At 39.4% G+C, this 12,751-nt stretch overlaps 1 protein-coding gene across 19 annotated transcripts in view; it reads left to right on the forward strand.

Annotated features, from left to right (window-relative positions):
* The window catches only part of SGCD (sarcoglycan delta), a 1,717,585-nt gene that overhangs the window by 646,974 nt on the left and 1,057,860 nt on the right, over positions 1-12,751 (forward strand). The window contains exon 1 of one of the 19 annotated variants that reach the window (XM_079916690.1): positions 10,658-10,767. The exons of the other annotated variants lie outside the window; for them this stretch is intronic. The gene's annotated coding sequence lies outside the window, so the exon portion shown is untranslated. Of the gene's footprint in view, positions 1-10,657; positions 10,768-12,751 lie in introns of those variants that run through there. 19 annotated transcript variants of the gene reach the window in all.

Below are 12,751 nucleotides of genomic sequence, written 5' to 3' on the forward strand. Positions count from 1 at the left end.
TTTTTAATTTTTTAAGGAACCTCCATACTGTTTTCCATAGTGGCTGCACCAATTTACATTCCCACCAACAGCGTGCGAGGGCTCCGTTTTCTTCACATCCTTGCCAGCACTTATTTCTTGTCTTTTTGATAATAGCCATGCTAATAGGTATAAGGTAATATCTCACTGTGGTTTGATTTGCATTTCCCTGATGATCAGTGATGTTGAGTATCTTTTCAACTACCTGTTGACCATTTTATATCTTTGTTGGAGAGACAGGATTCTTTATTTAGCCCTACCCCTAGTCTCTTTATTTAGCCTTACCCCTAGGCCAATCATTTTATCCCAGAGCTATAAAATGGCACTTTACACACCAAGTCTGACAAATAGATGAGAGATGTCTTTGTTATAAACTGTACAGTAGTTGTGAAAAACAAATGGAGCGAATATTCAAAAACCAAGGGATTTCACATAAAAATCTGGATTTGTGGCTTCTCACGAAGACATCAGAAGAGTGGTCCCACTGGGTCCACAATTCCTTATAGCAACTGTCAGCAGTAGACAGGTAGCCACTACTTCCTTTGAAAGAGTCAGATACCCTCCAGTCTGCCACAGAACTTGCTTGTGTCATTTTGCTCATTTAGAGTATCTGCTTCGTGATCAGTTTCCTCATCTGTACATGGGAGAGGGTAGATTGAATGTTGTAAGTTGTACTGCTTAAGTATCCATTCATCTTTGAAGACCTAAAATTCTGTAGCGGTACTGACTAAAAGACTGATTTGGAATTGACTAAATGATACAAGGATGAAAAAAGCCTAAATTATGTACTTTTTCTTCTTTCAGTCTGTGTTCTTATGTTGCTGATAGTCTTCTTTTACTCTTGGGAGAAAAATCATGATAAATCATAGATGCCTGCAAAACCTGCAGTCTCTCTCTGCATGAGAATTTATACCAAGTTAAACGGATAGTTATTTACACATAAAGCTTTTTAAGCACTTAGAAATCTCTGGTTTTAGTGGGATTAAGTCAGAACCTTGACATCACTCTAACTGTTTTACTTTCCTATGACCTCTGTGGCTCGTATATAATCCTAAAATCCTAGCTATTCCAAAGGAATCATTTCCTCCTGCATTCTGTTCTACAAAGACTGTGCAGCAAAGAGCTCCACAGGCACCACAGAGGGAAAGAACAAATTCCTGAGTTCAAATGTGCTAAGTTCTATCCCACCTACAAAAAGCCTTGGTGTTCTTGATCCCACTCGTGGCTCCATGCAGAGAAAATGGACAAGGAAGCGTGGAATTCGATTTCATGGTAATAAAAGTTAGTTTCATGGCTCCTGCCGTGGCATGACTCCCTTTCAGGATGCATAAGAGCATAGAGGCTTTCACTAACTAGCAACGCTATGTGATCATCTTTGGTTGAATTATCCAAATGGAATTCTCAGTGTCCAAGTTGTTTTTTGTTTTTGTTTAATCTGGTTGGCTAAATACAAGTTGGCCTTCCATTACAGTATTTGGATGAAATGTATTACCCCCTAATTGATTAAAATACTTTTCTGTAGATTACTGGGGATTTTCTCTGTAGACAATAATGTTATATTCAATAACAATTGTTTTGTTTTTTTCCCTTTTCTATTTTCATACTTTTGTATACCTTTTATGATTTTTTAAAATCAAATTAATATCTGGGATAAGATTTCTACTACTGTATTCAATGGAAATGGTACTGGCCAAGATCTGATCTTAAATGGAATACCTTAAGAATTTATCATTATCTTAAATCTTTGTTGTGAGGTTTTTTGCTTGTTTGTTTGTTTTTTGACATGTGTTATCAAGTTAATGAAGTTCCCTCTATTTCTGTATGCTAAGAGTGTTTAACATGAGTGAATGTTTAATTTTATCTAATCTTCTTTTTCCCTGTATCTATTCAGAGGCATCACATGATTTTTCTCTTTTAATCGGTTAATGTAATCAGCTCCATTAATCAAAGTTCTAATGTTAAGTTAACCTTGAATTCCTAGGGATATCCCAACTTAGTCATGGTTTCTTAATTAACTGGATGCTTAACTCATTTACTTTTAGCCTTTATTTCTATAATGTATATTGAAGGATAGTTATGTATTGATATTTTCCTATAAATGTTCTCACTGTATCCTGTAAATTTTGATATGTAATATTTTAATTGATATTCAGTTTTAAATGTTTTCTAATTTCTATTATGATTTCCTACGTGCCATTAATTGCTTTTAAATTTTCAAATATATGGAATTTTATATTTTTCTGTAATATTTTTGTAATATTTAAAATTCTGACTTAATTGCATTGTGGTCAGAGAATATTTTGGTAGCAAAGTAATCATTTTAATTCATTCAGAATTACTTGTTAATTGTGTTATTTAAATCTTCTACATCTTAATTTTTTTTGGTGTGCTTGATCTACCAATTGGTGAGAATGTCCCTCACTATTATGGCAGATGTATAAAATTCTTTTGTGATTCTGCCCATCTTCATACATGTTGAAGTTACTAATTAGGTTCATATCAGTTTAAAATGGTATGTCTTTCTGGTGAGTTGAACTTTTTATCTTCAGTGCTCAACCTTTATCTTTATTAATGCTTTTTGTCTAAAGTCTAAATTGTCAATTATTAATATTGGTAGTAGCCTAGTTTTCTTTTATTATTTTCCTAATGTGTACTTTTTTATATTATAACTTTTTATATAAAAATTCTTTTATATTATTAAATATAACTTACATTAGAAAGAGATCTACTATGTAGTTACAAGGAGATCATACAGCTGGGATGACCTTTCTAAGATGTTCCAACCTGGAGTAAGGGTATCTGCCCCTGTGATCCTGCACGTATCAGGCTGTCTCCAAGGAGAGGGATATATACTTCAGCTGAGAGTAGTTCCTTGGAAGGGGCACAGCTCTGAGCCATCAACAGAAAATACTCCTGGATGCTGATAGAATGGGTGACTTGATATTAAAGAGTGAATCTGGATGGTACATCAAATCATCCACTGCAGTTAATTGCAGGCACTATTCAGGTTTGCTTGCTTCAGACAGTAAGTTTATCATATCTAGCACCAGTTCCACAATAATTCTTTGTTAATTTTCCTAGAGTAATTTACAAGAATGAGATTAGCAAAGTGCACTATAGCCTTTGATACTGTAGCTGATCTCAAAGCCGTAACTGGGCTTCCCTGGTGGCGCAGTGGTTGAGAGTCTGCCTGCCGATGCAGGGGACGCGGGTTCATGCCCTGGTCCAGGAGGACTCCACATGCCGCGGAGCGGCTGGGCCCGTGAGCCATGGCTGCTGGACCTGCACATCCAGAGCCTGTGCTCCCCGTCGGGGGAGGCCACAACAGTGAGAGGTCCACGTACCACAAAAAAAAAAAAAAGAAAAGCCGTAACTGATGCTCATTTTTTCCCTCCCTCCCTTCATTTACACGGTAGCAACCTCTTTTCCTCAGGTGTTTACCCAGTGAGATGACTCAGATGCTCTTTGATTAGTATGAGTCTCTGCTCATCATTTTCAGGCTGAGGCAGCTACACTTGTTCATTTGACTTCAAGATTGGCAAGGCAGTACCTAGAGATGCACTAGAGTGCCAGATATACCGTCCGCTGATGATCACTTCTAGCATGGTGACACTTTCTTGCCTGCTGGTTTGTTGGTACAAGAAGCCTAAAGTGACAATGTGGCAGTCATAACTTAAGTCTAGTAGAACATTTGCTGTGTGTTCTGGTGGAAACATTGTACTCTTACAACCAGGACTCCTAGATCTTCACAGCATAGTGTTTTGAAAATGGTAAGGACAGGTTTCCCAAGTTGGTCTCTGAGAGTGATAGTAAGCAGGGCCACTTCTTAGTTCCACTTCTTAGTTCCTGGACCATGTATGCTATCTGTTGCGGACAGAGCACCATATAGTGATCATTGGTTATGATGTACTTCCCTTAATCACAGTGTATCATCTCCAAGCTGCTCCCTCAGCCATGCCTTCAAAAGGCCATTTTATCACTCTCTCAGGCCATCAGCTTCTAAGTAGAAGGTATGTGACAGGACTGTGGTCATTTGCCAACTGCTTTTCTTCCTTGGTCCAAGGCAGTGTTACATGGGATTCCCCTGCTGATGGACCAAATACTCTGTGAGTTCTCATGTAGTGGTGCTAGTTGAGACCCTGTGGGAAGGAAAGGCAAATCCATTACCAGGAGTATTTTAAAATTTGCATCAAGATGAATTGCTGGGTTCAAGATGGTGGAGTAGAAGGACATGCCCTCACTCCCTCTTGCGAGAGCACTGGAATCACAACTAACTGCTGCAAAATCATTGACAGGAAGACACTGGAACTCACCAAATAAGATACCCCACATCCAAAGACAAAGGAGAAGCCACAATGAGATGGTAGGAGGGGCACAATCACAATAAAATCAAATCCCATAACTGCTGGGTGGGTGACTCACAAACCGGAGAACACTTATAACCACAGAAGTCCACCCACTGGAGTGAAGGTTCTGAGCCCCACATCAGGCTTTCTAACCTGGGGGTCAGGCAACGGGAGAAGGAATTCCTAGAGAATGAGACTTTGAAGGCTAGCAGGATTTGACTGCAGGACTTTGAAATGAATGGGGGAAACAGAGACTCCACTCTTGGAGGGCACACACAAAGTAGTGTGCACATCGGGACCCAGGGTAAGAGCAGTGACCCCACAGGATACTGAACCAGACCTACCTGCTATTGTTGGAGGGTCTCCTGCAGAGGCGGGGGGTGGCTGGTGTCTCACTGTGAGGACAAGGACACTGGCAGCAAAAGTTCTGGGAAGTACTCCCTGGCATGAGCCTTCCCAGAGTCCGCCATTAGCCCCACCAAAGAGCCCAGGTAGGTTCCGGTGTTGGGTCGCCTCAGGCCAAACAACCAACAGGGAGGGAACCCAGTCCCACCCATCAACAGACATGCAGATTAAAGTTTTACTGAGCTCTGCTCACCAGAGCAACAGCCAACTCTACCCACCACCAGTCCCTCCCATCAGGAAATTTGCACAGGCCTCTTAGATAGCCTCATCCACCAGAGGGCAGACAGCAGAAGCAAGAAGAACTACAATCCTGCAGCCTGTGGAACTAAAAACACATTCACAGAAAGATAGATGAGATGAAAAGGCAGAGGGCTATGTACCAGATAAAGGAACAAGATAAAACCCCAGAAAAACAACTAAATGAAATGGAGATAGGCAGCCTTCCAGAAAAAGTATTCAGAATAATGTTAGTGAAAATGATCCAGGACCTCAGAAAAAGAATGGAGGCAAAGATCGAGAAGATGCAAAATGTTCAACAAAGACCTAGAGGAATTAAAGAACAAAGAGATGAACAATACAATAACTGAAATGAAAACTACACTAGAAGGAATCAAGAGAAGAATAACTGAGGCAGAAGAACGGATAAGTGACCTGGAAGACAGAATGGTGGAATTCACTGCTGCGGAGCACAATAAAGAAAAAAAAATGAAAAGAAATGAAGACAGCCTAACAGACTTCTGGGACAACATTAAACGCAACAAAATTCACATTATAGGGGACCCAGAAGGAGAAGAGAGAGAGAAAGGACCCAAGAAAATATTTGAAGATATTATAGTCGAAAACTTCCCCAAATGGGAAAGGAAATAGCCACCCAAGTCCAGGAAGCGCAGAGAGTCCTATACAGGATAAACCCAAGGAAAAACATCCTGAGACACATAGTAATCAAATTGGCAAAAATTAAAGACAAAGAAAAATTATTGAAAGCAGCAAGGGAAAAATGACAAATAACATACAAGGGAACTCCCATAAGGTTAACAGCTGATTTCTCAGCAGAAACTCTACAAGTCAGAAGGGAGTGGCATGACATATTTAAAGTGATGAAAGGGAAGAACCTACAACCAAAATTACTCTACCCGGCAAGGATCTCATTCAGATTTGATGGAGAAATCAAAAGCTTTACAGACAAGCAAAAGCTAAGAGAATTCACCACCACCAAACCAGCTCTACAACGAATGCTAAAGTAACTTCTCTAGCTGGGAAACACAAGAGAAGCAAAGGACCTACAAAAACAAACCCAAAATAATTAAGAAAATGGTAATAGGAACATACATATTGATAATTACATTAAAGGTGAATGGATTAAATGCTCCAACCAAAAGACACAGGCTTGCTGAATGGATACAAAAACAAGACCCATGTATATGCTGTCTACAAGAGACCCACTTCAGACCTAGGTACACATACAGATTGAAAGTGAGGGGATGGAAGAAGATATTCCATGCAAATGGAAATCAAAAGAAAGCTGGAGTAGCAATACTCATATCACATAAAATAGACTTTAAAATGAAGAATGTTACAAGAGACAAGGAAGGACACTACATAATTATCAATGGATCAGTCCAAGACGAAGATATAGCAATTATAAATATATGTGCACCCAAGATAGGAGCACTTCAATACATAAGGCAGCTGCTAACAGCTAGAAAAGAGGAAATTGACAGTTACACAATAATAGTGGGGGACTTTAACACCTCAGTTACACAAATGGACATATATCCAAACAGAAAATTTAAAAGGAAACACAAACTTTAAATGACACAATAGACCAGATAGATTTAATTGATATTTATAGGACATTCCATCCACAAACAGCAGATTACACTTTCTTCTCAAGTGTGCATGGAACATTCTCCAGGATAGATCACATCCTGGGTCACAAATCAAGCCTCAGTAAATTTAAGAAAATTGAAATCATATCAAGCATCTTTTCTGACCACAATGTTATGAGATTAGAAATCAATTACAGGGAAAGAAATGTAAAGAACAGAAACACATGGAGGCTAAACAATACGTTAATAAATAACCAAGAGATCACTGAAGAAATCAAAGAGGAAATCAAAAAATACCTAGACACAAATGACAATGAAAACATGACGACGCAAAACCTATGGGATGCAGCAAAAGCAGTTCTAAGAGGGAAGTTTATAGCAATACAATCCTACCTCAAGAAACAACGAATATCTCAAATAAACAATCTAACGTTACACCTAAAGGAACTAGAGAAAGAAGAACAAACAAAACCCAAATTTAGTTGAAGGAAAGAAATCATAAAGATCAGAGCAGAAATAAATGAAATAGAAACAAAGAAAACAATAGCAAAGATCAATAAAACTAACAGCTGGTTCTTTGAGAAGATAATCAAAATTGATAAACCATTAGCTAGACTCAACAAGCAGAAAGAGGGAGAGGACTCAAATCAATAAAATTAGAAATGAAAAAGGAGAAGTTAAAACAGACACCACAGAAATAGAAAGCATCCTAAGAGACTACTACAAGCAACTCTATGCCAATATAAAATGGACAACCTGGAAGAAATGGACGAATTCTTACAAAGGTGTAAACTTCCAAGACTGAACCAGGAAGAAATAGAAGATATGAAGAGACCAATCACAAGTACTGATATTGAAGCTGTGATTAACAATCTTCCCGCAAACAAAGGCCCAGGACCAGATGGCTTCACAGGTGAATTCTATCAAAGATTTAGAGAAGAGCTAACACCCATCCTTCTCAAACTCTTCCAAAAATTGCAGAGGAAGGAACACTCCCAAACTCATTCTATGAGACCACCATCACCCTGATACCTAAACCAGACAAAGATACTACAAGAAAAGAAAATTACAGACCAATATCACTGATGAATATAGATGCGAAAATCCTCAACAAAATACTTGCAAACAGCATCCAACAACACATTAAAAGGATCATACACCATGATCAAGTGGGACTTATCCCAGGGATGTAAGGATTCTTCAATATATGCAAATCAATCAATGTGATACACCATATTAACAAATTGAAGAATAAAAATCATATGATCATCTCAATAGATGCAGAAAAAGCTTTTGACAAAATTCAGCAAACATTTATGATAAAAACTCTCTAGAAGGTGGGCATAGAGGGAACCTATCTCAACATAATAAAGGCCATATACGACAAAACCTCAGCAAACATCATTCTCAATGGTAAAAAACTGAAAGCATTTCCTCTAAGATCAGGAATAAGACAAGGATGTCCACTCTCACCACTCTTATTCAACATAGTTTTGGAAGTCCTAGCCATGGCAAGCAGAGAAGAAAAAGAAGTAAAAGGAATACAAATTGGAAAAGAGGAAGTAAAACTGTCACTGTTTGCAGATAACATGATACTATACATAGAGAATCCTAAAGAATCCGCCAGAAAACTACTAGAACTAATCAATGAATTTGGCAAAGTAACAGGATACAATATTAATGCACAGAAATCTCTTGCATTCCTATACACTAATGATGAAAAATCTGCAAGAGAAATTAAGGAAACACCCCCATTTACCATTGCAACCAAAAAATAATAAAATACCTAGGAGTAAACCTACCTAGGGAGACAAAATACCTGTATGCAGAAAACTATAAGACACTGATGAAAGAAATTAAAGATGATACCAACAGATGGATAGAGATATACCATGTTCTTGGATGGGAAGAATCAATATTGTGAAAATGACTATACCACCCAAAGCAATCTACAGATTCAATGCAAACCCTATCAAATTACCAATGGCATTTTTTACAGAACTAGAACAAAAAATCTTAAAATTTGTATGGAGACACAAAAGACCCCGAGTAGCCAAAGCAGTCTTGAGGGAAAAAAAACAGAGCTGGAGGAATAAGACTCCCTGACTTCAGACTATGCTACAAAGCTACAGTAATCAAGACAATATGGTACTGGTACAAAAACAGAAATATAGATCAATGGAACAGGATAGAAAGCCCAGAGATAAACCCACGCACCTATGGTCAACTAATCCATGACAAAGGAAGTACGGATATACGATGATGAAAAGACAGTCTCTTCAATAAGTGGTGCTGGGAAAACTGGACAGCTACATGTAAAAGAATGAAATTAGAACACTCCCTAACACCATACACAAAAATAAGCTCAAAATGGATTAGTGACCTAAATGTAAGACTGGACACTATAAAACTCTGAGAGGAAAACACAGGAAGAACACTCTTTGACATAAATCACAACAAGGTCTTTTTTGATCCACCTCCTAGAGTAATGGAAAGAAAAAGAAAAATAAACAAATGGGACCTAATGAAACTTAACAGGTTTTGCACAGCAAAGGAAACTACAAACAAGATGAGAAGACAACCCTCAGAATGGGAGAAAATATTTGCAAACGAATCAACAGACAAAGCATTAATCTCCAAAATATATAAAGAAATCATGCAGCTCAATATTAAAAAAAACAAACAACCCAATCCAAAAATGGGCAGAAGACCTAAATAGACATTTCTCCAAAGAAGATACACAGATTGCCAAGAAGAACATGAAAAGCTGCTCAACATCACTAATTATTAGAGAAATGCCAATCAAAACTACAATGAGGTATCACCTCACACCAGTCAGAATGGCCATCATCAAAAAATCTACAAACAATAAATGCTGGAGAGGGTGTGAAAGAGAACCCTCCTGCACTGTTGATGGGAATGTAAATTGATACAGCCATGATGGAGAACACTATGGAGGTTCCTTAAAAAACTAAAAATAGAATTACCATATGACCCAGAAATCCCACTACTGGGCATATACCCAGAAAAACCATAATTCGAAAAGACACATGTACCCCAGTTTTCATTGCAGCACTATTTACAATAGCCAGGACATTGAAGCAACTAAATGCCCATCAACAGACAAATGGATAAAGAAGAAGTGGTACGTGTATACAATGGAATATTACTCAGCCATGAAAAGGAATGAAACTGGGTCATTTGTAGAGACGTGGATGGATCTAGAGACTGTTGTACAGAGTGAAGTAAGTCAGAGAAAAACAAATATTGTATATTAACACATATATGTGGAACCTATGTGGAATAATGGTACAGATGAACTGGTTTGCAGGACAGAAGTTGAGACACAGATGTAGAGATCAAACGTATGGACACCGAGGGGGGAACATAGTGGGGGTTGGTGGTGGTGGTGGTGGTGTGATGAATTGGGAGATTGGGATTGACATGTATACACTGATGTATATAAAGTGGATAACTAATAAGAACCTGCTATATTAAAAAATAAATAAGATAAAATACAAAAAAGAAAAAAAGGTGAATTGCTGCCCCTTCTAGGGTGAAGGAATCTAATATAATCAACTTACCACCAAATAGTTGGCTGAGCTCCTTGAACAGTGGCTGGATTGGGGGCTCACTGTGGTCTCTTTTGGTTGTACATTTGGCATTGGAAGTAGCTGGATCTGCCTTCCTGAGCAGCTGCCCTTAATCTTGGGCACATACCTAGCCACCATGGCTATTCCATTTGTGTTCACATTGTGCCAGCCCTGGGGTGGCCAGTGACCAAGGTTGGATGGTGTCAACTTGACAAGTCACCAGGTGCATTTGGCTGGTAGCGCCTTTTCCATTGTTGATGTTCTCTGGTGGTTATTAACACGTGAATCAAAGTTCCTACTCCCCCAGTTCATTCACAAACCTCTTCCTCAAACCTCTTTGTTTCTGACCTCCCAGTCTTTCTCTTTCCAGACCACTTTCTTCTCACACAAAGTGGGTGACCATATGCATCACCTAAAGCTCTGCCCATTGGATCATCCTGAGTGAGGCGGTAGTACAGCTACAGACCATTTTCAGCTCGGACCCCCGTATCGAGCTATCCAGCCCATGAACAAAGCTTGGCCTTTTCTTCTCTATTGGCTGGTCGCAAGGGACCTCCCTGCAGTGTGGTTATACATGTGAGTAGAGAGAGAAGCACCAGTACAACACGTGGGGATTTCATGGGAATCTGGGTTATCAGCTTGTGCTTCTTACTTATCCCCTTGGGCCCTGTTCATGCTTGATCCCATATGTACTGCTTCCATCTTATGGTGGATTGTTTCAGGACCTTCCTGAGCTTACAACTTGCTAGGTGTGAAAGAACCCAGCTCATGATGGGCGGTTCTGTCCCCACGGCCACTTGATGTCTCATGATTAGGGGCTCTACCTCTACCAGAGTTCATTTGCATGCCTGGAGAAGCTTTTCTAATGGTGTACAGTTCTCCGCTGCAAATGATATGGCCTTGCTCTACGACCCTGTTGTTCACGATGTGATTCTTCTTTGAGGATTATCATAACTCAGTCCAGTATCTTTTCCCACCCAGGTATCTTTAAAACCCAAATACTGTTATGTATGTGGCCCATCGGTCAGGGCTGTTTGCACCACATCTGCTATAGATGCCTTTACCGCTCTGGGCCCTACTCAGTGGAGGCAGGATTCCAGGTTCCTTGACAGATGGTTCAAAGCAACATTCTTAAGCGTGAATTATCATTCTATTGCCTTTCGGCTCCAAATTTACCATTTATCACCCTGCTTATGATGCTGATACTGTATCTTATAAAGGTTTTTCTCCTGCCAGCTTGTATGTAATTGACCTTTGCCAGTAGAGGGTGCTGGAAGAGGTTTTTCTTCCTACTTCTGATGTGCTTCTTGCTCCTGTGGCTCTCAGCTGGCATGTGAGACATCCAAGCCACTCCTCGATTTCAATGGGGATTATAGTATTACAGAGTAGCAGAGGCTGAGATGCAGCACTTAACTTCTAAAACAAGGTGGCCACAACTTGCTACTATGTAGAGCAGCAGGGACATACTGATAATCAGAATGCCTTGGCCTACAAAGACCTTTAGCAGTAGTTAACTGATTGTGTTGTCCCAGTAACAAAATTTACGGACAACCTACTAGGATATTGCTTGATCTATATAACCAAAAAACCCTCTGGCTCTGGTAGCAGAAAATCTAACTTGTATCACCAGAGTGGTGAGTTACAGCCTCGTGTCTAGACCATGCCAATTCACAGACCCATAGTCCCTTGATTGAGGGGTTGACTGAGTCCCTCAAGGAAGGACCCTGTAACATTGCCACAAACACAAGCTATAAATCTTCCTCCAACCCTTCTGCAAGGATCTGTGGCCATACTAGAGTGACTAAGCATTGGAAGAAAAGGAAATGTGCAGATCTTTCAGAGATTACTAGACAATGGCTTTGAATTAATGCTGATTCCTAGGGATACAGTCAAAGTAAGAAGCTTACAGTAATCAAGTAATAGACGGAGCCTTAGTTCAAGTCCTGGTCATAGTAGGTCCAGTCCACCCCCAGACTCATTCCATGGTTATTTGCTCCAGGTCTTCAATGTATAATTTGAAGGGATGTACTGGGAAATATGTGGAAATATCCACATATCTCTTTGACACACTGAGTGAGCGCCATTATGGGAGGAAGGGCCAAGTGGAAACCCCTGGAACTTCTCTTCACTACCAAGATTGTTAACCAGAAGCAATACTATATTCCTGGGGGAATTACAGAGATTGGTGATGCCATAAAAGGTTTGAAAGGTGGAGGGGTGTGATACATATCACATCTCCATTTAACCCATCTGGTTGACCTATGCAAAAGTTGAGTGGATCTTAGAGAAGGACTGTAGACTATCATAAATTTAATCAGATATTAAATCCAGTTGCAACTACTATCTCAGATATACCAGTTTTACTGGAGCAAATTGACATGGCCCTTGGAATTTTGCATGCAGCTATTGACCTAGTTTATAATGTTTTCTCCATACCAATTTTCAAGGACCACCAGAAGCAGTACGTTTTTACCTGGAAGAGCCAAGAATATACCTTTATATCTTGCCTCAGGGCTATATCCTTTCTGCTATCTGCCATAACATAGTCTGCAATGATCTT

The sequence above is a fragment of the Stenella coeruleoalba genome (assembly GCF_951394435.1).
Source record: "Stenella coeruleoalba genome assembly, chromosome: 3".
NCBI lineage: Eukaryota > Metazoa > Chordata > Mammalia > Artiodactyla > Delphinidae > Stenella > Stenella coeruleoalba.